This window comes from Lissotriton vulgaris, chromosome 1_1 (assembly GCF_964263255.1).
Source record: "Lissotriton vulgaris chromosome 1_1, aLisVul1.2, whole genome shotgun sequence".
Classification (NCBI taxonomy): domain Eukaryota; kingdom Metazoa; phylum Chordata; class Amphibia; order Caudata; family Salamandridae; genus Lissotriton; species Lissotriton vulgaris.
In genome coordinates, this window is record NC_141685.1 from 755,281,183 (window position 1) to 755,307,749 (window position 26,567).

At 47.1% G+C, this 26,567-nt stretch overlaps 1 protein-coding gene across 1 annotated transcript in view; it reads left to right on the top strand.

Annotated features, from left to right (window-relative positions):
• LOC147747769 (uncharacterized) overlaps positions 1-26,567 on the top strand; it is an 802,967-nt gene that overhangs the window by 278,472 nt on the left and 497,928 nt on the right. The window lies entirely within an intron of this gene.

The following is a 26,567-nucleotide window of genomic DNA, read 5'->3' on the forward strand; positions in this document are numbered from 1 at the left end:
GTTTTCCTAGCCCCACCTGATTATCATAGGGACTCCCATCTAGTACACAATAGACCCAAGAGAGATATCCCGATTGTCGACTATACTGAAACAGCATGGGAGCAATACACAGACTTTAATAAAGGTTTCTTTCCCTATTTAGGTACTGTCTCGAATAGTAAACTGATACGTAAATTAACCAGAACCCTTGAAGCAGTAGTGAATGAAACTACTTCCGCCCTAGGCAACCTAACAGAGGAACAGTCTGCTATGAGACTTGTTGTTCTTCAGAATCGTCTTGTCCTTGACGTCATCCTGGCCGATAGGGGTGGAGCTTGTAGAGTCATCGGATCGAGCTGCTGTGTTTTCATTCCATAAAATGCACCATCAGTATATAAAGCCATAACCCGTCTCCACAAGATTGCAAGTCAGATACACCAGAATCCAGGCACCTGGACTTGGTCCGGTTGGCTTTGGAGCGTGTTATCAGCCTGGGGATGGAAGGTCCTATCCTTCCTCGGAATAGCCCTTCTCATAGTATTCAGTTGTTGCCTATGTTTACAATGTGGGCCGGCGATTTGCGGCCTGTGTGCCACATCATGTATTCCCCATCCAAGTCCACGTTCTAAATCCCGCATGAAAAAGGAAGAGCAAATGATGTTATATGAACAAATAGATGGACTAATGAAGATTGATATATCATGAAGGGTCCGTAGGGGACAAGGAGGGAATGAGGTAAATGGAATTTTTATGGTCAATCGTGTCCCCTAACGTAGACCCCAACGGCTCCATGTACGTGCTTCAAGTACATGTAATTTCCCTCCATGACCAGATATGAAGACGCAAACACATTTGCGTCCAACGTTAACATGTCTTCTTTCAGATCCACCATGAATGGGTCGATAATTCTGTTCCTAAGTATGCCGTGCCATCGTCTTTACATGGTGCACTTTCACGTTTTCCTGGCTCTGTTGAGTTAGGCCCTGATTTCTGCCATCGAGCCCTTTCTGCCTTCCTGTCTTCTGCCTCAGAATGCTGCAGCCTGGATCTGCATCCATGACCCTTGCCTTACTCCCTGTGCGGCGAGCGGTACCCTGCTCGGCCTGCCTGCCTGCCAAGACAATTCAGCCTTCAAGTTATCTGCTCCGCTCCTCGAAAATACATTCCTGTCTAGTGATTTAGGTAAACATCTCCCCAGCTGCAGGGCAAAGGGCCCGGCCTTTCTGTCTCCGTGCATGAAATTCATTGCTCCTGTTACCATGGTAGGCCATGGCCCCCTCGCATTACACGTAGACACATATGCACACACTAGCAGTCAGTATAGAATAGCCTCTGCCCGAAAGACCTTTCCTTCTAGATAAAACAGTTCTTCAACACAAGATATCAGATATGATTTGGGATTAGGTTGTTCTGACACGCCAGACTTCTGTCTCCCCTTTGGTGTAAAATGTCAAGTCCCCTTCACCCTCCAGTTCCACGTCAATCACACGTCATGTTGCCTGCGCGCGCATCCAGCCACATATTTCTGCTGACACTGCAGGATTCCTCTATGAATCCGCCCACTTGTGACACTTTTCATGTGACGTCTCTAGCACACACCTCCGTGTACCCCCTCGTGCACGTCTTCTGTTACGCACATGTGTTCTTATCTCGTTTCTTTCAGCTGTTACGCCTTCTGTATCCATCACCATTGTATGCTTTTACTATATATAATGTGCACTGTTAATAAAGCATTGTCTATCCCTTCCTGAACCTTCGTGGTGATGGAACATGATACCATGGTACGAACCATTCCATTACATGGAATAAAACCCTTATAAACTCAGCCTCCACGGACTCTGCCTCTCATTTTGATTGAGCTATTTTATTGAACTTATACCGCATAGAAATTCAGTATACGGTAAATTTATTTACCACAGGGGCCTAAATGAGGCCTACCCACTTTGGCCAACTTAAGAAAGGATTTGGTAAAATCGGACAAATAAACATGACAAAGGGTCCTCAAGGTCTGGGCAACTATTACTAATAGATGTAGGACATAACCTGACTAAAAGACACACCTCCCAGGACAACTTAAAGTCTAGGGTGACCACCCTTGGAACTAATCCCGCTGTTCTAATTAAGAGTTGATGGATCAAAGTGAAAGTGTAATAACAGGAAAACAACGATAACCCCATTCCTACAAAATAGCTGGTGTAGCACTATGCATATCAAGCAATAAATCAAAGAAAGTTATCTAAGTGTGGTGTATATATTTTTCTAAAAGATCATAGACTTAATAGTAGACCATGCCAAAGGCAATAGGTAACGGTCACAAGTCATATAACTCAGAAAACAGTTTGCACCTAGTCCCCTTGCATCATTCTGTGGAACACATGTGTGCACCATCATTTAAAACATTACTTTCTTTCCAGTGACAAGACTGTTTTGCAGAAAACAGGAAAACTATGAAATAGGGGAAAGATAAACAAGTGTATCAATAATGAAATAGCATAGCATACTAAAATCAAAACATCATGTCATATAGTAAAAGGAGTCATTGAACCAAAGATCAAATTATTAAATGTGGCACTGCATCTTTTAAACTGAAACATCAAAACCATGAACAGGACTAAGAATTTTTCAAGTGGGGCCTGTATATGGTAACTGCAAAAGTGGCATAATGTCCATCTGAAATAGAAACATGGGAAAAATGCAAGGCTCAAGAATGCAGGCCAAGGAATTACATTTCAGGTCAATGAAATTGTTTTCAAAAATTGAGTATATGGGATTTGAACCTGACTGCTGAGGCAGCCAACTGTAGATATTTAAAAAGTTCAGTCACTTTAAAAAAAAGTTCTTTTTTGTAGTCGGTTTCTCCTTAGAAACAGTCTGGTCAGCCTGGTACGTCTGATTCTAATCCTGGATTCAGCCTGGTATGTCTGCTTCTAATCCTGGATTCGGCCTCGGGGGTTTTGGGGGTTGGGGGCATTCACTCCGAAAACAAAAAGCACATCACTCCAAAATAAGAAAGTCACACTCATCCAGGGCCCCCACACGATAATAGCCATCTGAAACGAGAAACACGCATCATCAATCTTGCAAAAAACACATTTTCCATTTAAAAAGCACCCCATGTGCTTTTTATTTTCGAAAGAAACCTCCTAATTCATGAAAAGAATTCTTCTAAATCCAAGGAATGATTTAAACAGTCTACCTATACCATATTCTTTAAATTTGTTTGGGCAAAATCTAATTTTGTCATACACAGCCAGAAGGGCTGGGGCCTAGCTACTCCTCACTCCTCTAAGAAACAGCCCCTCCCTCCTGAAAGATGGTCGCGCTCAGAGTTTTGAATCAGCTCCAACCATAATAAGCAAGAGCCGGGCTACACTGCGATGTACTTTTGAATCACTGCCAAATGCTGATCTCATTGCAGGAGCAAAGCTCCTGCCAAATATTCTGTTTAAGCATCTTCTAATCTCTAGTCAGGGAAGCATTCTGTGCCTACTGTATTTATCTAACTCCAAGGGCCAAGCGTCTGCCAATTATTCTGTATGTGCAAGCATCCCTTATCTGAAGTCAATGAAGCTGTCTGCGCCGACTGTAAGGAAGAGCAACTTGGCCCCCCCTTATATAAACATTTCTCTGCGGAAAGAAATTGTAACATAGCCAAGAATAACAAGTTGGCTCTCTCTGCTCTCAGAAGTCACCCACGGGGCCTCCACCCTTTCTAAACTCTGAGCGGCGACAGCCGTTCCCAGGCCAGAAACACTGACCATTAATTCTAACTAACTGAAGCAGATTTAAACGTGGTAAAAAGCACATTTTCCTGTAACATAGTCACATGCTAGCATTTTAATATAATTCTGTCATAATGTACTGCTACTTGCTGAAAAGGAAAAATATTAGAACAACATGTCATGCAGACACATTTCGTTTTTTTTAAATAACATGTAAAAGACCATAAAATTAAACAAGGGGCATAACCAAGAATTCATAATTTAGGTGCAAGCTTTTCTATTCTACCTATTAAAAGGGCCAGATACATTTTTTCAGATAGCCATTTTACCCAACTGAGTGGGTTTACTCACACAATGGTCTGCTACATATCAGAAACATTTGCATTTGAAAAAAGTTTAGCTTGCATTAGTAAAATAAACATTTACATTTTCTAGAACCTTTTTTTTTTTAAAAGCACACGGTTACATTTCACTAATTAAAAGCACATTCTATGATGGGTCGGTTTTATTTTTTTTTCTTCACAACCGTTAAAGCACTAATTCTAAAACACTGGTTCGTGTACCATCCACAGCTGAAAACCCTTATCTCAATCCGACTGGTTGATTTATAACTTTCCGACCTCCGAGTCAGACACATTAAATCATGTGTTCAAAGGCAAACCCACACAAACTCGTGGACGCATTTCAAACAGAATGTTAAATGAACACCGCTTTCTTTTCTCCATGCAAGATGTAACTATTCTGTCAGCAAGCTGACAAAGCACATAGGCGAACCCAGCAACCAATTAAAAAGTCAAATCAAACCATCATTAATCTAAACAGTCACTGACTTTTAGTGTCAACTCTCATAACCATGCATGTTAAACAGCATGTTAAAATAAATACTGCCGTCTCAATCTAAGATATTAACCCTTTGGCAGCTCAAACACAATATCAGGCTCCGCTTTCCGTCTTCCTCGGGCAGTGCTGAGAGTGCAATACCCGCCCCCTCTGAACTGCCTCAGAGTCCGAACGTCATAATACAGACAACCGAGACAATTCAGACGTCGCGGGAAAGGAAGGGGACAGCGGGGAGGGAGTTCTGACATGACAAATAACAGGGAATTAGAACACCCTACCTCCCTTATCCCACAAGTGTCACCTTCCTTATGTTCTTTACACAAAATCCCCAAAGGTGAGTAGGCTATACCTGTAAAGGAAAATACAACGGACCAAATCCAATGGAGACAGTTGCTTGAGGAGGTATCTGAAACTATACCCAACTGTGAATATAAAACAATACACATTCAAGGTTCTCTGCTAATTATAAACAAGTCCAGACTCATATGTGAGAGTATATTACACATACCATTTACTATGCATCAAATCAATTCCCTTAGTATGGGTACTTCACTGTTCCAATACTGCAATACCCCTCATGTCTCCTGAATAAATGAAATAAGGAAAGAATAATGAACCATGCATATAGTAAGAGGCCACAGGAAGAAAACAGGCGTGTAAGGTCCTTCGTGCTAGCGTATTGTATTACTTCATACAATGGTTTACTTCTCCCTGTGTAACATGAACACACAATAGTTCTATGTGCACATGCTCCGTTTTTGATGGACTGCGAGGCTCAATGTTACACTCACACTTATGAGTCCTATCGCACCACTCTTCTCCTCTTTTCCATACAGTAAACAGTAAATATATATAATCTTTGGTCAAAAGCAGGTATCGCCGGATGTTGCCACCAAAACAAGGGTCTCTATCCCTGTGGCCGGAATGCCCAAACAAAACCTCTTGGTAATTCCACTGCTAGTCTGGTAAATGTGTCTCTCTCAGCCGAGAGAAACACCAAGACTAAGCAGCAGGTGGGGTGCACTGTTGGGATCGGTGGTACCAACGCCTCACACCCCAAACAGAACAATGTACTCACGAAATATGTAGGACTTGGGAAAACAAGTCAGGAGTCCTACCGCGGCTTACTCCAGAGCAGACTCGAATTATCGGCGTTTCACCGCCGCTTACGGCCGCCCTTTATTTCCCGGTCTGCGCACGCACCTCACGTTGTTGCGTGACGTATGCACGGCCTGCCGGGAAATGTAGTTTTTTGCGCTGACAGCCCGTGTTACCCGATGGCCCCACGCCACCGAGGCTGCAGACCTTGACAGTACATCCCCCTTCACAAGGGGGGCTGACTCCACCCGCGGCTTATCCGGAAACAATTTGTGAAACTGGGCCACCAACCGAGGAGCCCGAACAGACCCTGCAGGCTCCCAGGAATCTTCCTCCGGTCCGTACCCCTTCCAGGAGAGCAAATACTGTAGACAACCCCTTACCCATCTTGAGTCCAGGATCCGACTAACCTCATACTCACTATCCTGCTGCACCCAGATAGGCAAAGGAGCCTTCCTAACAGGACACCTGGAGGGCTTCAAGAGTGAAACGTGGAAGACAGGATGAATGCGCAGCTGCGCAGGTAACCGCAGCCGAACAGCCACCGGATTTACGTGTCCCAACACTCTGTAAGGCCCAATAAACCGGGGGTTGAATACGCTGCACTTCCTGAACCTGACATGTTTGGTGGACAACCACACCAAGTCCCCCTTTTTATACACTGGATTGGGTCTCCGATGCTTGTCAGCTTGGAGTTTGTATCTTGCCTTGGCCTGTGCCAGATTCTTGCGCGTATCCAAAAGCACTTTGCGTACCCACAACAATCTGTCCCTCACCTCTGGCAGCTTCACATTGTCACTCGGCAAAAGCATAGGGGTGAATCTTGGGTGATGCCCATAGGAGCAGAAGAATGGTGAGTGGTGAGTAGATGCGTGTTGCGTGCTGTTATAGGCTACCTCTGCCACCCACAACCAGTTTACCCAAGAGTCACTGCTTTCCTGCACATAACAGCGGAGATATTGTTTCAGGGATTGGTTCAATCTCTCCGTCTGCCCATCTGTTTGTGGATGGAAACTGGTGGACACTGAAGACGTTATGCGCAATGCAGCACACCAAGTTTTCCAAAAGCGGGCAGTGAATTGTGCCCCTCGGTCAGATACAATGTCCCTGGGAAGGCCGTCTAGTCGTACAATGTTCACAAGGAGCAAATGAGCTAATTGTCCCGCGGTGGGCACCTGTGTGCAAGCGATGAAATGGCCCATTTTGGTCAAGAAATCCACAACCACTACGATGGCGGTCTTGCCTTGGTCTTTCTGAAGTCCCACTATGAAATCTACTGAAAACCTCTCCCATGGATGTTCTGGAGTGGGCAGAGGTTGCAGTAATCCCTGAGGCTTTTGTCTGTCCGTTTTCATCCGATTGCAGGTGACACATTCTGCCACCCAACGGCTTAAATCAGGTCTGATGGAAGGCCACCAGAATTGCCTCTGGGTTTTCTCCAACGTCTTTACAAAACCCATGTGTCCGGCACTTGGAACTTCGTGGCACCATGAGAACACTGTTTTACGTAAATTGATCGAGGGTATTAAGACCTGCTTTCCTCTCATCGGGATGCCATCTCTTATCTTCCATTCCGGATGGTGTCTCAGCCATGTGCGCCAAACACATGTCTGTGCTCCTCTTCTGACCCCCAACAGAAAATCACTGGTTTGAGTTGCTCCTATGACATTGGCCGGTTCTACGATGGATCGAATGGGTTTTTCTGTGGGAAGCAGGAGGTTTTCTCTTCTTGTGAGCGCGTCCGCCTTTCTATTGTTAGAACCAGGCCGGAAAGTAACCACAAAGCGGAACTCCTCAAAAAGTATCATCCATCGGAGTTGCCGAGGGGACAAATGTCTGGCGGCCCGTAGAAACTGCAAATTTCAATGGTCAGTGTAGACAGTGACCAGGTGCTTAGCTCCCATCAGCCAGTGTCTCCATTCCATAAATGCATCTCGAATGGCCAACAGCTCCTTTTCCGCGATTGTATAATTAATTTCCGCGGGACTGAGCTTGCGTGACATGTAGGCTATAGGATGGAGCGTTCCAGTAGAGACCTCTTTTTGCGATAGCACAGCCCCCAGTGCTATTTCTGACGCATCCGCTTCGACAATGAAAGGGAAGTCGGGATTGGCATGTGTTAATACCGGTGCGGTGGAGAAAGCGTTCTTTTGCTTGTCAAAAGCGGTTTGTGCTTCGTCATCCCACACAAACCGAACGTTTTTTCTCGTGAGCCGAGTGAATGGTGAAACCATTCCAGAAAACCCGGATATAAACCTTCTGTAAAAGTTGGCAAACCCCAACAGGCTCTGGATATCCTTGACGTTGTTGGGACGAGGCCACCCCACAATGGCCTGCACCTTTCTTTCAGCCATTACCTGCCCCGATGGAGTAAGCATTACCCCAAGAAATTCCACCGTAGTCACATGAAATTCACACTTGGTGATTTTGCAGAATAGATGATGCTTCTGTAGCGCGTGCAACACCGATTTCACATGCGTTACGTGTTCCTCGGTTGAGTTGGAATATATGAGGATGTCGTCAATATAAACAACAACATGATGGTCCAAATATTCGCGAAGCACTTCATTTAAGAAGAATTGAAATGCGGCCGGGGCATTGCAGAGCCCAAAGGGCATAACTCGATATTCGTAAAGCCCATACCGCGTTTTAAATGCAGTCTTCCACTCATCACCCCGTCCGATACGTACAAGGTGATATGCACCACGCAAATCTAGCTTGGAGTATATGCGCGCAGCTCGGACCTGTTCCAGTAACACTGGGATCAAGGGTAGTGGATACTGATTTTTCACGGTGATGGAATTCAACGCTCTGTAATCGATGCAGCATCTCTTTTCACCATTGGCCTTCGGTATAAAAAACAACGGAGAGGCTGCAGGGGATCGAGAAGGTCTGATGTATCCAAGAGCCAGATACTTATCCAGATAGGCTCGCAATGTTTCGTTTTCGGGTATGGTAAGAGCATAAATTCTCCCATTGGGAATTTCAGATCCAGGTATGAGGTCGATGCGGCAATCATACGATCGATGTGGAGGAAGAACCCCAGCCTCCTTATCACTGAATACTGCTTCATACTCAGCGTAACACTGGGGAAGAGATACTTCTTTTTCTGCGGCTGTGGCTATGGAATGCAACGTAGACAACGTTTGAGCCGGGCTCCAGACCCCCGAAAGGCAGTGTTCCAAGCAATAGGGAGAAAGAAACCGAATCGTCTTTGTGGTCCATCTTATCTCAGGATTGTGTTTTTGCAACCACGGAAGTCCTAATATGATCCCATATTGCGGTGCTTCGATAATGTTGAATTCCAGGTGTTCATGATGGGTGTGATCATGAGTTACCTCATACTCCAGAGTACGACATGTGATGGGTCCCACTTGTAGTTTGTTCCCATCAACCGCGTAGACCGTTTCGGGACTTTCTTTGGGAATTAACTGCACTCCCAACCAACAGGCCTCGGTGATATCCATGAAGCATCCAGTCGCCCCTGAATCAACCATTGCTCGAATGTCTTGTTTCACCTCATCAATCAAAATAGTCATATCCAAAAAGAGGTGTTTCCTCTCATATTCTGATTTTGGGGTAAGGGAAGGGATGATATGTGTGCTTGAGTGCCTCCCTGCGTTTGCCTTCAAGCTTTGGAGTTTTCCGTCTCCTTCTCATTGATTCCTGCAAGGTTTTGTCCTCCCCGAAACCTGTTAGCTTTGGGTTTCACTGGGCATTCACGTAAATAATGTCCTTTTTTCCCACAGTATAAACATAGTCCTTGTTTACGTCTATGTTCCCTTTCACTGGCGGTCAAGGAGGCTCGCACTGCTCCTATGTCCATAGGCTCAGGGGATGTAACCGTTTTTTCTCCACTACTCGCCTGTTCATATGGCAGAACTGCTCTTTCTTTCTTCTTATGTTCCCCTTTCCTTTCCTTCATTCTATGGTCCAGGCGTAGGGCAAGTTCTATCAGGGCAGAGCATGTACGGGGTTGGGGGTCTATGTGGGCCAGGACATCTTTCATTTCTTCACTAAGGCCTTGGTAAAATAAGGCTGATCTCTTGGCTTCAGGCCAATCCGTTTCAGCCACTAGCCGTCTGAAATTGTTTAAATAGGTAACCAGATCAGCATCTCCCCGTTTCAGTTTTAACAATTCCCTATCTGCCGTGAAGGTTTCTGCTCTCCTATCAAAGGTTTTTTCAAATTCCTCCCTGAAATTATCCCAGTGATATAAGAGTGGGTCGTCCCTTCTAACTATCGGAACCGCCCACTGTGCTGCTTCCCCCCCTAGATATGAAATAAGGAAAGCAACCCTCGCTTGGTGTGTGTAAAACATCTTAGGCTTACACATGAAGTGCAACTGGACCTGTGTCATAAATACTTGTACTTTTTTGTTATCCCCATAGAATCGTTCAGGAGGAGCAAGAGGGATTTGTGCAGGCATCTCAACCACCACGGAGGTAGTAGGAGACGAGCCACTCGTTGCCCCATCCTGTGCGGCAGTAGTAGTGGGTAATCTATCTACCCTGGCTCGAAATTGTGCATTCTCAGCCCTTGAGGCAGCCACCTCTCTACTGGAAGCTACCAGCTCCACCTGAACTAAGGCCAAAGCAGCCAAGACATACTCTAAGGTAGTCATGGCGGAATCACAGCACTGCCAAGAAGAGGCAAAATTCTTGGGCCGATAATTCTATCAGGCTCCGCTTTCCGTCTTCCTCGGGGCAGTGCTGAGAGTCCAATACCCGCCCCCTCTGAACTGCCTCAGAGTCCGAACGTCATAATACAGACAACCGAGACAATTCAGACGTCGCGGGAAAGGAAGGGGACAGCGGGGAGGGAGATCTGAAATGACAAATAACAGGGAATTAGAACACCCTACCTCCCTTATCCCACAAGTGTCACCTTCCTTATGTTCTTTACACAAAATCCCCAAAGGTGAGTAGGCTATACCTGTAAAGGAAAATACAACGGACCAAATCCAATGGAGACAGTTGCTTGAGGAGGTATCTGGAACTATACCCAACTGTGAATATAAAACAATACACATTCAAGGTTCTCTGCTAATTATAAACAAGTCCAGACTCATATGTGAGGGTATATTACACATACCATTTACTATGCATCAATTCCCTTAGTATGGGTACTTCACTGTTCCAATACTGCAATACCCCTCATGTCTCCTGAATAAATGAAATAAGGAAAGAATAATGAACCCTGCATATAGTAAGAGGCCACAGGAAGAAAACAGGCGTGTAAGGTCCTTCGTGCTAGCGTATTGTATTACTTCATACAATGGTTTACTTCTCCCTGTGTGACATGAACACACAATAGTTCTATGTGCACATGCTCCGTTTTTGATGGACTGCGAGGCTCAATGTTACACTCACACTTATGAGTCCTATCGCACCACTCTTCTCCTCTTTTCCATACAGTAAACAGTAAATATATATAATCTTTGGTCAAAAGCAGGTATCGCCGGGTGTTGCCACCAAAACAAGGGTCTCTATCCCCGTGACCGGAATGCCCAAACAAAACCTCTTGGTAATTCCACTGCTAGTCTGGTAAATGTGTCCCTCTCAGCCGAGAGAAACACCAAGACTAAGCTGCAGGTGGGGTGCGCTGTTGGGATCGGTGGTACCAACGCCTCACACCCCAAACAGAACAATGTACTCACGAAATACGTAGGACTTGGCAAAACAAGTCAGGAGTCCGACCGCGGCTTACTCCAGAGCAGACTCGAATTATCGGCGTTTCACCGCCGCTTACGGCCGTCCTTTATTTCCCGGTCTGCGCGCGCACCTCACGTTGTTGCGTGACGTATGCACGGCCTGCCGGGAAATGTAGTTTTTTGCGCTGACAGCCCGTGTTACCCGATGGCCCCACGCCACCGAGGCTGCAGACCTTGACAGTACATCCCCCTTCACAAGGGGGGCTGACTCCGCCTGCGGCTTATCCGGAAACAATTTGTTAAACTAGGCCACCAACCGAGGAGCCCGAACAGACCCTGCAGGCTCCCAGGAATCTTCCTCCAGTCCGTACCCCTTCCAGGAGAGCAAATACTGTAGACGACCCCTTACCCATCTTGAGTCCAGGATCCGACTCACCTCATACTCACTAACCTGCTGCACCCAGATAGGCAAAGGAGCCTTCCTAACAGGACACCTGGAGGGCTTCAAGAGTGAAACGTGGAAGACAGGATGAATGCGCAGCTGCGCAGGTAACCGCAGCCGAACAGCCACCGGATTTACATGTCCCAACACTCGGTAAGGCCCAATAAACCGGGGGTTGTGTAATACGCTGTACTTCCTGAACCTGATATATTTGGTGGACAACCACACCAAGTCCCCCTTTTTATACACTGGATTGGGTCTCCGATGCTTGTCAGCTTGGAGTTTGTATCTTGCCTTGGCCTGTGCCAGATTCTTGCGCGTATCCAAAAGCACTTTGCGTACCCACAACAATCTGTCCCTCACCTCTGGCAGCTTCACATTGTCACTCGGCAAAAGCATAAGGGTGAATCTTGCGTGATGCCCATAGGAGAGGAAGAATGGTGAGTGGTGAGTGGATGCGTGTTGCGTGCTGTTATAGGCTACCTCTGCCACCCACAACCAGTTTACCCAAGAGTCACTGCTTTCCTGCACATAACAGCGGAGATATTGTTTCAGGGATATGTTCAATCTCTCCGTCTGCCCATCTGTTTGCGGATGGAAACTGGTGGACACTGAAGACGTTATGCGCATTGCAGCACACCAAGTTTTCCAAAAGCGGGCAGTGAATTGTGCCCCTCGGTCAGATACAATGTCCCTGGGAAGGCCGTGTAGTCCTACAATGTTCACAAGGAGCAAATGAGCTAATTGTCCCGCGGTGGGCACCTGTGTGCAAGCGATGAAATGGCCCATTTTGGTCAAGAAATCCACAACCACTACGATGGCGGTCTTGCATTGGTCTTTCGGAAGTCCCACTATGAAATCTACTGAAAACCTCTCCCATAGATGTTCTGGAGTGGGCAGAGGTTGCAGTAATCCCTGAGGCTTTTGTCTGTCCGTTTTCATCCGATTGCAGGTGACACATTCTGCCACCCAACGGCTTAAATCAGGTCTGATGGAAGGCCACCAAAATTGTCTCTGGGTTTTCTCCAACATCTTTACAAAACCCATGTGTCCGGCACTTGGAACTTCGTGGCACAATGAGAACACTGTTTTACGTAAATTGATTGAGGGTATTAAGACCTGCTTTCCTCTCATCGGGATGCCATCTCTTATCTTCCATTCCGGATGGTGTCTCAGCCATGTGCGCCAAACACATGTCTGTGCTCCTCTTCTGACCCCCAACAGAAAATCACTGGTTTGAGTTGCTCCTATGACATTGGCCGGTTCTACGATGGATCGAATGGGTTTTTCTGTGGGAAGCAGGAGGTTTTCTCTTCTTGTGAGCGCGTCCGCCTTTCTATTGTTAGAACCAGGCCGGAAAGTAACCACAATGCGGAACTCCTCAAAAAACATCATCCATCAGAGTTGCCGAGGGGACAAATGTCTGGCGGCCCGTAGAAACTGCAAATTTCGATGGTCAGTGTAGACAGTGACCAGGTGCTTAGCTCCCATCAGCCAGTGTCTCCATTCCACAAATGCATCTCGAATGGCCAACAGCTCCTTTTCCGCGATTGTATAATTAATTTCCGCGGGACTGAGCTTGCGTGACATGTAGGCTATAGGATGGAGTGTTCCAGTAGAGACCTCTTTTTGCGATAGCACAGCCCCCAGTGCTATTTCTGACGCATCTGCTTCGAAAATGAAAGGGATGTCGGGATTGGCATGTGTTAATACCGGTGCGGTGGAGAAAGCGTTCTTTAGCTTGTCAAAAGCGGTTTGTGCTTCGTCATCCCACACAAACCGAACGTTTTTTCTCGTGAGCCGAGTGAGTGGTGAAACCATTCCAGAAAACCCGGATATAAACCTTCTGTAAAAGTTGGCAAACCCCAACAGGCTCTGGATATCCTTGACGTTGTTGGGACGAGGCCACCCCACAATGGCCTGCACCTTTCTTTCAGCCATTACCTGCCCCGATGGAGTAAGCATTACCCCAAGAAATTCCACCGTCGTCACATGAAATTCACACTTGGTGATTTTGCAGAATAGATGATGCTTCTGTAGCGCGTGCAACACCGATTTCACATGCGTTACGTGTTCCTCGGTTGAGTTGGAATATATGAGGATGTCGTCAATATAAACAACAACATGATGGTCCAAATATTCGCGAAGCACTTCATTTAAGAAGAATTGAAATGCGGCCGGGGCATTGCAGAGCCCAAAGGGCATAACTCGATATTCGTAAAGCCCATACTGCGTCTTAAATGCAGTCTTCCACTCATCACCCCGTCTGATACGTACAAGGTGATATGCACCATGCAAATCTAGCTTGGAGTATATGCGCGCAGCTCGGACCTGTTCCAGTAGCACTGGGATCAAGGGTAGTGGATACTGATTTTTCAGGGTGATGGAATTCAACGCTCTGTAGTCGATGCAGCATCTCTTTTCACCATTGGCCTTCAGTATAAAAAACAACGGAGAGGCTGCAAGGGATCGAGAAGGTCTGATGTATCCAAGAGCCAGATACTTATCCAGATAGGCTCGCAATGTTTCGTTTTCGGGTATGGTAAGAGCATAAATTCTCCCATTGGGAATTTCAGATCCAGGTATGAGGTCGATGCGGCAATCATACGATCGATGTGGAGGAAGAACCTCAGCCTCCTTATCACTGAATACTGCTTCATACTCAGCGTAACACTGGGGAAGAGATACTTCTTTTTCTGCGGCTGTGGCTATGGAATGCAACGTAGACAACGTTTGAGCCGGGCTCCAGACCCCCGAAAGGCAGTGTTCCAAGCAATAGGGAGAAAGAAACCAAATCGTCTTTGTGGTCCATCTAATCTCAGGATCGTGTTTTTGCAACCATGGAAGTCCTAATATGATCCCATATTGCGGTGCTTCGATAATGTTGAATTCCAGGTGTTCATGATGGGTGTGATCATGAGTTACCTCATACTCCAGAGTACGACATGTGATGGGTCCCGCTTGTAGTTCGTTCCCATCAACCGCGTAGACCGTTTCGGGACTTTCTTTGGGAATTAACTGCACTCCCAACCGACAGGCCTCGGTGATATCCATGAAGCATCCAGTCGCCCCTGAATCAACCATTGCTCGAATGTCTTGTTTCACCTCATCAATCAAAATAGTCATATCCAAAAAGAGGTGTTTCCTCTCATATTCCGCTTTTGGGGTAAGGGAAGGGATGATATGTGTGCTTGAGTGCCTCCCTTCGTTTGCCTTCAAGCTTTGGAGTTTTCCGTCTCCTTCTCATTGATTCCTGCAAGGTTTTGTCCTCCCCGAAACCTGTTAGCTTTGGGTTTCACTGGGCATTCACGTAAATAATGTCCTTTTTTCCCACAGTATAAACATAGTCCTTGTTTACCTCTATGTTCCCTTTCACTGGCGGTCAAGGAGGCTCGCACTGCTCCTATGTCCATAGGCTCAGGGGATGTAACCCTTTTTTCTCCACTACTCGCCTGTTCATATGGCAGAACTGCTCTTTCTTTCTTCTTATGTTCCCCTTTCCTTTCCTTCATTCTATGGTCCAGGCGTAGGGCGAGTTCTATCAGGGCAGAGCATGTACGGGGTTGGGGGTCTATGTGGGCCAGGACATCTTTCATTTCTTCATTAAGGCCTTGGTAAAATAAGGCTGATCTCTTGGCTTCAGGCCAATCCGTTTCAGCCACTAGCCGTCTGAAATTGTTTAAATAGGTAACCAGATCAGCATCTCCCTGTTTCAGTTTTAACAATTCCCTATCTGCCGTGAAGGTTTCTGCTCTCCTATCAAAGGTTTTTTCAAATTCCTCCCTGAAATTATCCCAGTGATATAAGAGTGGGTCGTCCCTTCTAACTATCGGAACCGCCCACTGTGCTGCTTCCCCCCCTAGATAAGAAATAAGGAAAGCAACCCTCGCTTGGTGTGTGTAAAACATCTTAGGCTTACACATGAAGTGCAACTGGACCTGTGTCATAAATACTTGTACTTTTTTGTTATCCCCATAGAATCGTTCAGGAGGAGCAAGAGGGATTTGTGCAGGCATCTCAACCACCACGGAGGTAGTAGGAGACGAGCCACTCGTTGCCCCATCCTGTGCGGCAGTAGTAGTGGGTAATCTATCTACCCTGGCTCGTAATTGTGCATTCTCAGCCCTTGAGGCAGCCACCTCTCTACTGGAAGCTACCAGCTCCACCTGAACTAAGGCCAAAGCAGCCAAGACATCCTCTAAGGTAGTCATGGCGGAATCACAGCACTGCCAAGAAGAGGCAAAATTCTTGGGCCGATAATTCTATCAGGCTCCGCTTTCCGTCTTCCTCGGGGCAGTGCTCAGAGTCCAATACCCGCCCCCTCTGAACTGCCTCAGAGTCTGAACGTCATAATACAGACAACCGAGACAATTCAGACGTCGCGGGAAAGGAAGGGGACAGCGGGGAGGGAGATCTGAAATGACAAATAACAGGGAATTAGAACACCCTACCTCCCTTATCCCACAAGTGTCACCTTCCTTATGTTCTTTACACAAAATCCCCAAAGGTGAGTAGGCTATACCTGTAAAGGAAAATACAACGGACCAAATCCAATGGAGACAGTTGCTTGAGGAGGTATCTGGAACTATACCCAACTGTGAATATAAAACAATACACATTCAAGGTTCTCTGCTAATTATAAACAAGTCCAGACTCATATGTGAGGGTATATTATACATACCATTTACTATGCATCAATTCCCTTAGTATGGGTACTTCACTGTTCCAATACTGCAATACCCCTCATGTCTCCTGAATAAATGAAATAAGGAAAGAATAATGAACCCTGCATATAGTAAGAGGCCACAGGAAGAAAACAGGCGTGTAAGGTCCTTCGTGCTAGCGTATTGTATTACTTCATACAATGGTTTACTTCTCCCTGTGTGACACGAACACACAATAGTTCTATGTGCACATGCTCCGTTTTTGATGGACTGCGAGGCTCAATGTTACACTCACACTTATGAGTCCTATCGCACCACTTTTCTCCTCTTTTCCATACAGTAAACAGTAAATATATATAATCTTTGGTCAAAAGCAGGTATCGCCGGGTGTTGCCACCAAAACAAGGGTCTCTATCCCTGTGGCCGGAATGCCCAAACAAAACCTCTTGGTAATTCCACTGCTAGTCTGGTAAATGTGTCCCTCTCAGCCGAGAGAAACACCAAGACTAAGCAGCAGGTGGGGTGCGCTGTTGGGATCGGTGGTACCAACGCCTCACACCCCAAACAGAACAATGTACTCACGAAATACGTAGGACTTGGGAAAACAAGTCAGGAGTCCGACCGCGGCTTACTCCAGAGCAGACTCGAATTATCGGCGTTTCACCGCCGCTTACGGCCGCCCTTTATTTCCCGGTCTGCGCGCGCACCTCACGTTGTTGCGTGACGTATGCACGGCCTGCCGGGAAATGTAGTTTTTTGCGCTGATAGCCCGTGTTACCCGATGGCCCCACGCCACCGAGGCTGCAGACCTTGACAGTACATCCCCCTTCACAAGGGGGGCTGACTCCGCCCGCGGCTTATCCGGAAACAATTTGTTAAACTGGGCCACCAACCGAGGAGCTCGAACAGACCCTGCAGGCTCCCAGGAATCTTCCTCCAGTCCGTACCCCTTCCAGGAGAGCAAATACTGTAGACGACCCCTTACCCATCTTGAGTCCAGGATCCGACTCACCTCATACTCACTATCCTGCTGCACCCAGATAGGCAAAGGAGCCTTCCTAACAGGACACCTGGAGGGCTTCAAGAGTGAAACGTGGAAGACAGGATGAATGCGCAGCTGCGCAGGTAACCGCAGCCGAACAGCCACCGGATTTACGTGTCCCAATACTCGGTAAGGCCCAATAAACCGGGGGTTGTGTAATACGCTGTACTTCCTGAACCTGATATGTTTGGTGGACAACCACACCAAGTCCCCCTTTTTATACACTGGATTGGGTCTCTGATGCTTGTCAGCTTGGAGTTTGTATCTTGCCTTGGCCTGTGCCAGATTCTTGCGCGTATCCAAAAGCACTTTGCGTACCCGCAACAATCTGTCCCTCACCTCTGGCAGCTTCACATTGTCACTCGGCAAAAGCATAGGGGTGAATCTTGGGTGATGCCCATAGGAGCAGAAGAATGGTGAGTGGTGAGTGGATGCGTGTTGCGTGCTGTTATAGGCTACCTCTGCCACCCACAACCAGTTTACCCAAGAGTCACTGCTTTCCTGCACATAACAGCGGAGATATTGTTTCAGGGATTGGTTCAATCTCTCCGTCTGCCCATCTGTTTGCGGATGGAAACTGGTGGACACTGAAGACGTTATGCGCATTGCAGCACACCAAGTTTTCCAAAAGCGGGCAGTGAATTGTGGCCCTCGGTCAGATACAATGTCCCTGGGAAGGCCGTGTAGTCCTACAATTTTCACAAGGAGCAAATGAGCTAATTGTCCCGCGGTGGGCACCTGTGTGCAAGCGATGAAATGGCCCATTTTGGTCAAGAAATCCACAACCACTACGATGGCGGTCTTGCATTGGTCTTTCGGAAGTCCCACTATGAAATCTACTGAAAACCTCTCCCATAGATGTTCTGGAGTGGGCAGAGGTTGCAGTAATCCCTGAGGCTTTTGTCTGTCCGTTTTCATCCGATTGCAGGTGACACATTCTGCCACCCAACGGCTTAAATCAGGTCTGATGGAAGGCCACCAAAATTGTCTCTGGGTTTTCTCCAACATCTTTACAAAACCCATGTGTCCGGCACTTGGAACTTCGTGGCACAATGAGAACACTGTTTTAGGTAAATTGATTGAGGGTATTAAGACCTGCTTTCCTCTCATCGGGATGCCATCTCTTATCTTCCATTCCGGATGGTGTCTCAGCCATGTGCGCCAAACACATGTCTGTGCTCCTCTTCTGACCCCCAACAGAAAATCACTGGTTTGAGTTGCTCCTATGACATTGGCCGGTTCTACGATGGATCGAATGGGTTTTTCTGTGGGAAGCAGGAGGTTTTCTCTTCTTGTGAGCGCGTCCGCCTTTCTATTGTTAGAACCAGGCCGGAAAGTAACCACAATGCGGAACTCCTCAAAAAACATCATCCATCGGAGTTGCCGAGGGGACAAATGTCTGGCGGCCCGTAGAAACTGCAAATTTCGATGGTCAGTGTAGACAGTGACCAGGTGCTTAGCTCCCATCAGCCAGTGTCTCCATTCCACAAATGCATCTCGAATGGCCAACAGCTCCTTTTCCGCGATTGTATAATTAATTTCCACGGGACTGAGCTTGCGTGACATGTAGGCTATAGGATGGAGCGTTCCAGTAGAGACCTCTTTTTGCGATAGCACAGCCCCCAGTGCTATTTCTGACGCATCTGCTTCGAAAATGAAAGGGATGTCGGGATTGGCATGTGTTAATACCGGTGCGGTGGAGAAAGCGTTCTTTAGCTTGTCAAAAGCGGTTTGTGCTTCGTCATCCCACACAAACCGAACGTTTTTTCTCGTGAGCTGAGTGAGTGGTGAAACCATTCCAGAAAACCCGGATATAAACCTTCTGTAAAAGTTGGCAAACCCCAACAGGCTCTGGATATCATTGACGTTGTTGGGACGAGGCCACCCCACAATGGCCTGCACCTTTCTTTCAGCCATTACCTGCCCCGATGGAGTAAGCATTACCCCAAGAAATTTCACCGTCGTCACATGAAATTCACACTTGGTGATTTTGCAGAATAGATGATGCTTCCGTAGCGCGTGCAACACCGATTTCACATGCGTTACGTGTTCCTCGGTTGAGTTGGAATATATGAGGATGTCGTCAATATAAACAGCAACATGATGGTCCAAATATTCGCGAAGCACTTCATTTAAGAAGAATTGAAATGCGGCCGGGGCATTGCAGAGCCCAAAGGGCATAACTCGATATTCGTAAAGCCCATACCGCGTCTTAAATGCAGTCTTCCACTCATCACCCCGTCTGATACGTACAAGGTGATATGCACCATGCAAATCTAGCTTGGAGTATATGCGCGCAGCTCGGACCTGTTCCAGTAGCACTGGGATCAAGGGTAGTGGATACTGATTTTTCAGGGTGATGGAATTCAACGCTCTGTAGTCGATGCAGCATCTCTTTTCACCATTGGCCTTCAGTATAAAAAACAACGGAGAGGCTGCAGGGGATCGAGAAGGTCTGATGTATCCAAGAGCCAGATACTTATCCAGATAGGCTCGCAATGTTTCGTTTTCGGGTATGGTAAGAGCATAAATTCTCCCATTGGGAATTTCAGATCCAGGTATGAGGTCGATGTGGCAATCATACGATCGATGTGGAGGAAGAACCTCAGCCTCCTTATCACTGAATACTGCTTCATACTCAGCGTAACACTGGGGAAGAGATACTTCTTTTTCTGCGGCTGTGGCTATGGAATGCAACGTAGACAACGTTTGAGCCGGGCTCCAGACCCCCGAAAGGCAGTGTTCCAAGCAATAGGGAGAAAGAAACCGAATCGTCTTTGTGGTCCATCTTATCTCAGGATCGTGTTTTTGCAACCATGGAAGTCCTAATATGATCCCATATTGCGGTGCTTCGATAATGTTGAATTCCAGGTGTTCATGATGGGTGTGATCATGAGTTACCTCATACTCCAGAGTACGACATGTGATGGGTCCCGCTTGTAGTTCGTTCCCATCAACCGCGTAGACCGTTTCGGGACTTTCTTTGGGAATTAACTGCATCCCAACCGACGGGCCTCGGTGATATCCATGAAACATCCAGTCGCCCCTGAATCAACCATTGCTCGAATGTCTTGTTTCACCTCATCAATCAAAATAGTCATATCCAAAAAGAGGTGTTTCCTCTCATATTCCGCTTTTGGGGTAAGGGATGGGATGATATGTGTGCTTGAGTGCCTCCCTTCGTTTGCCTTCAAGCTTTGGAGTTTTCCGTCTCCTTCTCATTGATTCCTGCAAGGTTTTGTCCTCCCCGAAACCTGTTAGCTTTGGGTTTCACTGGGCATTCACGTAAATAATGCCCTTTTTTCCCACAGTATAAACATAGTCCTTGTTTACGTCTATGTTCCCATTCACTGGCGGTCAAGGAGGCTCGCACTGCTCCTATGTCCATAGGCTCAGGGGATGTAACCGTTTTTTCTCCACTACTCGCCTGTTCATATGGCAGAACTGCTCTTTCTTTCTTCTTATGTTCCCCTTTCCTTTCCTTCATTCTATGGTCCAGACGTAGGGCGATTTCTTTCAGGGCAGAGCATGTACGGGGTTGGGGGTCTATGTGGGCCAGGACATCTTTCATTTCTTCACTAAGGCCTTGGTAAAATAAGGCTGATCTCTTGGCTTCAGGCCAATCTGTTTCAGCCACTAGCCGTCTGAAATTGTTTAAATAGGTAACCAGATCAGCATCTCCCCGTTTCAGTTTTAGCAATTCCCTATCTGCCGTGAAGGTTTCTGCTCTCCTATCAAAGGTTTTTTCAAATTCCTCCCTGAAATTATCCCAGTGATATAAGAGTGGGTCGTCCCTTCTAACTATCGGAACCGCCCACTGTGCTGCTTCCCCCCCTAGATATGAAATAAGGAAAGCAACCCTCGCTTGGTGTGTGGAAAACATCTTAGGCTTACACATGAAGTGCAACTGGACCTGTGTCATAAATACTTGTACTTTTTTGTTATCCCCATAGAATCGTTCAGGAGGAGCAAGAGGGATTTGTGCAGGCATCTCAACCACCACGGAGGTAGTAGGAGACGAGCCACTCGTTGCCCCATTCTGTGCGGCAGTAGTAGTGGGTAATCTATCTACCCTGGCTCGTAATTGTGCATTCTCAGCCCTTGAGGCAGCTACCTCTCTACTGAAAGCTGCCAGCTCCACCTGAACTAAGGCCAAAGCAGCCAAGACATCCTCTAAGGTAGTCATGGCGGAATCACAGCACTGCCAAGAAGAGGCAAAATTCTTGGGCCGATAATTCTATCAGGCTCCGCTTTCCGTCTTCCTCAGGGCAGTGCTGAGAGTCCAATACCCGCCCCCTCTGAACTGCCTCAGAGTCCGAACGTCATAATACAGACACCCGAGACAATTCAGACGTCGCGGGAAAGGAAGGGGACAGCGGGGAGGGAGATCTGAAATGACAAATAACAGGGAATTAGAACACCCTACCTCCCTTATCCCACAAGTGTCACCTTCCTTATGTTCTTTACACAAAATCCCCAAAGGTGAGTAGGCTATACCTGTAAAGGAAAATACAACGGACCAAATCCAATGGAGACAGTTGCTTGAGGAGGTATCTGGAACTATACCCAACTGTGAATATAAAACAATACCCAGTCAAGGTTCTCTGCTAATTATAAACAAGTCCAGACTCATATGTGAGGGTATATTACACATACCATTTACTATGCATCAATTCCCTTAGTATGGGTACTTCACTGTTCCAATACTGCAATACCCCTCATGTCTCCTGAATAAATGAAATAAGGAAAGAATAATGAACCCTGCATATAGTAAGAGGCCACAGGAAGAAAACAGGCGTGTAAGGTCCTTCGTGCTAGCGTATTGTATTACTTCATACAATGGTTTACTTCTCCCTGTGTGACATGAACACACAATGGTTCTATGTGCACATGCTCCGTTTTTGATGGACTGCGAGGCTCAATGTTACACTCACACTTATGAGTCCTATCGCACCACTCTTCTCCTCTTTTCCATACAGTAAACAGTAAATATATATAATCTTTGGTCAAAAGCAGGTATCGCCGGGTGTTGCCTCCAAAACAAGGGTCTCTATCCCTGTGGCCGGAATGCCCAAACAAAACCTCTTGGTAATTCCACTGCTAGTCTGGTAAATGTGTCCCTCTCAGCCGAGAGAAACACCAAGACTAAGCAGCAGGTGGGGTGCGCTGTTGGGATCGGTGGTACCAACGCCTCACACCCCAAACAGAACAATGTACTCACGAAATACGTAGGACTTGGGAAAACAAGTCAGGAGTCCGACCGCGGCTTACTCCAGAGCAGACTCGAATTATCGGCGTTTCACCGCCGCTTACGGCCGCCCTTTATTTCCCGTTCTGCGCGCGCACCTCACGTTGTTGCGTGACGTATGCACGGCCTGCCGGGAAATGTAGTTTTTTTCGCTGACAGCCCGTGTTACCCGATGGCCCCACGCCACCGAGGCTGCAGACCTTGACAGTACATCCCCATTCACAAGGGGGGCTGACTCCGCCCGCGGCTTATCCGGAAACAATTTGTTAAACTGGGCCACCAACCGAGGAGCCCGAACAGACCCTGCAGGCTCCCAGGAATCTTCCTCCAGTCCGTACCCCTTCCAGGAGAGCAAATACTGTAGACGACCCCTTACCCATCTTGAGTCCAGGATCCGACTCACCTCATACTCACTATCCTGCTGCACCCAGATAGGCAAAGGAGCCTTCCTAACAGGACACCTGGAGGGCTTCAAGAGTGAAACGTGGAAGACAGGCTGAATGCGCAGCTGCGCAGGTAACCGCAGCCGAACAGCCACCGGATTTACGTGTCCCAATACTCGGTAAGGCCCAATAAACCGGGGGTTGTGTAATACGCTGTACTTCCTGAACCTGATATGTTTGGTGGACAACCACACCAAGTCCCCCTTTTTATACACTGGATTGGGTCTCTGATGCTTGTCAGCTTGGAGTTTGTATCTTGCCTTGGCCTGTGCCAGATTCTTGCGCGTATCCAAAAGCACTTTGCGTACCCGCAACAATCTGTCCCTCACCTCTGGCAGCTTCACATTGTCACTCGGCAAAAGCATAGGGGTGAATCTTGGGTGATGCCCATAGGAGCAGAAGAATGGTGAGTGGTGAGTGGATGCGTGTTGCGTGCTGGTATAGGCTACCTCTGAGACCCACAACCAGTTTACCCAAGAGTCACTGCTTTCCTGCACATAACAGCGGAGATATTGTTTCAGGGATTGGTTCAATCTCTCCGTCTGCCCATCTGTTTGCGGATGGAAACTGGTGGACACTGAAGACGTTATGCGCATTGCAGCACACCAAGTTTTCCAAAAGCGGGCAGTGAATTGTGCCCCTCAGTCAGATACAATGTCCCTGGGAAGGCCGTGTAGTCCTACAATTTTCACAAGGAGCAAATGAGCTAATTGTCCCGCGGTGGGCACCTGTGTGCAAGCGATGAAATGGCCCATTTTGGTCAAGAAATCCACAACCACTACGATGGCGGTCTTGCATTGGTCTTTCGGAAGTCCCACTATGAAATCTACTGAAAACCTCTCCCATAGATGTTCTGGAGTGGGCAGAGGTTGCAGTAATCCCTGAGGCTTTTGTCTGTCCGTTTTCATCCGATTGCAGGTGACACATTCTGCCACCCAACGGCTTAAATCAGGTCTGATGGAAGGCCACCAAAATTGTCTCTGGGTTTTCTCCAACATCTTTACAAAACCCATGTGTCCGGCACTTGGAACTTCGTGGCACAATGAGAACACTGTTTTACGTAAATTGATTGAGGGTATTAAGACCTGCTTTCCTCTCATCGGGATGCCATCTCTTATCTTCCATTCCGGATGGTGTCTCAGCCATGTGCGCCAAACACATGTCTGTGCTCCTCTTCTGACCCCCAACAGAAAATCACTGGTTTGAGTTGCTCCTATGACATTGGCCGGTTCTACGATGGATCGAATGGGTTTTTCTGTGGGAAGCAGGAGGTTTTCTCTTCTTGTGAGCGCGTCCGCCTTTCTATTGTTAGAACCAGGCCGGAAAGTAACCACAATGCGGAACTCCTCAAAAAACATCATCCATCAGAGTTGCCGAGGGGACAAATGTCTGGCGGCCCGTAGAAACTGCAAATTTCGATGGTCAGTGTAGACAGTGACCAGGTGCTTAGCTCCCATCAGCCAGTGTCTCCATTCCACAAATGCATCTCGAATGGCCAACAGCTCCTTTTCCGCGATTGTATAATTAATTTCCACGGGACTGAGCTTGCGTGACATGTAGGCTATAGGATGGAGCGTTCCAGTAGAGACCTCTTTTTGCGATAGCACAGCCCCCAGTGCTATTTCTGACGCATCCGCTTCGAAAATGAAAGGGATGTCGGGATTGGCATGTGTTAATACCGGTGCGGTGGAGAAAGCGTTCTTTAGCTTGTCAAAAGCGGTTTGTGCTTCGTCATCCCACACAAACCGAACGTTTTTTCTCGTGAGCCGAGTGAGTGGTGAAACCATTCCAGAAAACCCGGATATAAACCTTCTGTAAAAGTTGGCAAACCCCAACAGGCTCTGGATATCATTGACGTTGTTGGGACGAGGCCACCCCACAATGGCCTGCACCTTTCTTTCAGCCATTACCTGCCCCGATGGAGTAAGCATTACCCCAAGAAATTTCACCGTCGTCACATGAAATTCACACTTGGTGATTTTGCAGAATAGATGATGCTTCCGTAGCGCGTGCAACACCGATTTCACATGCGTTACGTGTTCCTCGGTTGAGTTGGAATATATGAGGATGTCGTCAATATAAACAGCAACATGATGGTCCAAATATTCGCGAAGCACTTCATTTAAGAAGAATTGAAATGCGGCCGGGGCATTGCAGAGCCCAAAGGGCATAACTCGATATTCGTAAAGCCCATACCGCGTCTTAAATGCAGTCTTCCACTCATCACCCCGTCTGATACGTACAAGGTGATATGCACCATGCAAATCTAGCTTGGAGTATATGCGCGCAGCTCGGACCTGTTCCAGTAGCACTGGGATCAAGGGTAGTGGATACTGATTTTTCAGGGTGATGGAATTCAACGCTCTGTAGTCGATGCAGCATCTCTTTTCACCATTGGCCTTCAGTATAAAAAACAACGGAGAGGCTGCAGGGGATCGAGAAGGTCTGATGTATCCAAGAGCCAGATACTTATCCAGATAGGCTCGCAATGTTTCGTTTTCGGGTATGGTAAGAGCATAAATTCTCCCATTGGGAATTTCAGATCCAGGTATGAGGTCGATGTGGCAATCATACGATCGATGTGGAGGAAGAACCTCAGCCTCCTTATCACTGAATACTGCTTCATACTCAGCGTAACACTGGGGAAGAGATACTTCTTTTTCTGCGGCGGTGGCTATGGAATGCAACGTAGACAACGTTTGAGCCGGGTTCCAGACCCCCGAAAGGCAGTGTTCCAAGCAATAGGGAGAAAGAAACCAAATCGTCTTTGTGGTCCATCTTATCTCAGGATCGTGTTTTTGCAACCATGGAAGTCCTAATATGATCCCATATTGCGGTGCTTCGATAATGTTGAATTCCAGGTGTTCATGATGGGTGTGATCATGAGTTACCTCATACTCCAGAGTACGACATGTGATGGGTCCCGCTTGTAGTTCGTTCCCATCAACCGCGTAGACCGTTTCGGGACTTTCTTTGGGAATTAACTGCATCCCAACCGACGGGCCTCGGTGATATCCATGAAACATCCAGTCGCCCCTGAATCAACCATTGCTCGAATGTCTTGTTTCACCTCATCAATCAAAATAGTCATATCCAAAAAGAGGTGTTTCCTCTCATATTCCGCTTTTGGGGTAAGGGATGGGATGATATGTGTGCTTGAGTGCCTCCCTTCGTTTGCCTTCAAGCTTTGGAGTTTTCCGTCTCCTTCTCATTGATTCCTGCAAGGTTTTGTCCTCCCCGAAACCTGTTAGCTTTGGGTTTCACTGGGCATTCACGTAAATAATGTCCTTTTTTCCCACAGTATAAACATAGTCCTTGTTTACGTCTATGTTCCCATTCACTGGCGGTCAAGGAGGCTCGCACTGCTCCTATGTCCATAGGCTCAGGGGATGTAACCGTTTTTTCTCCACTACTCGCCTGTTCATATGGCAGAACT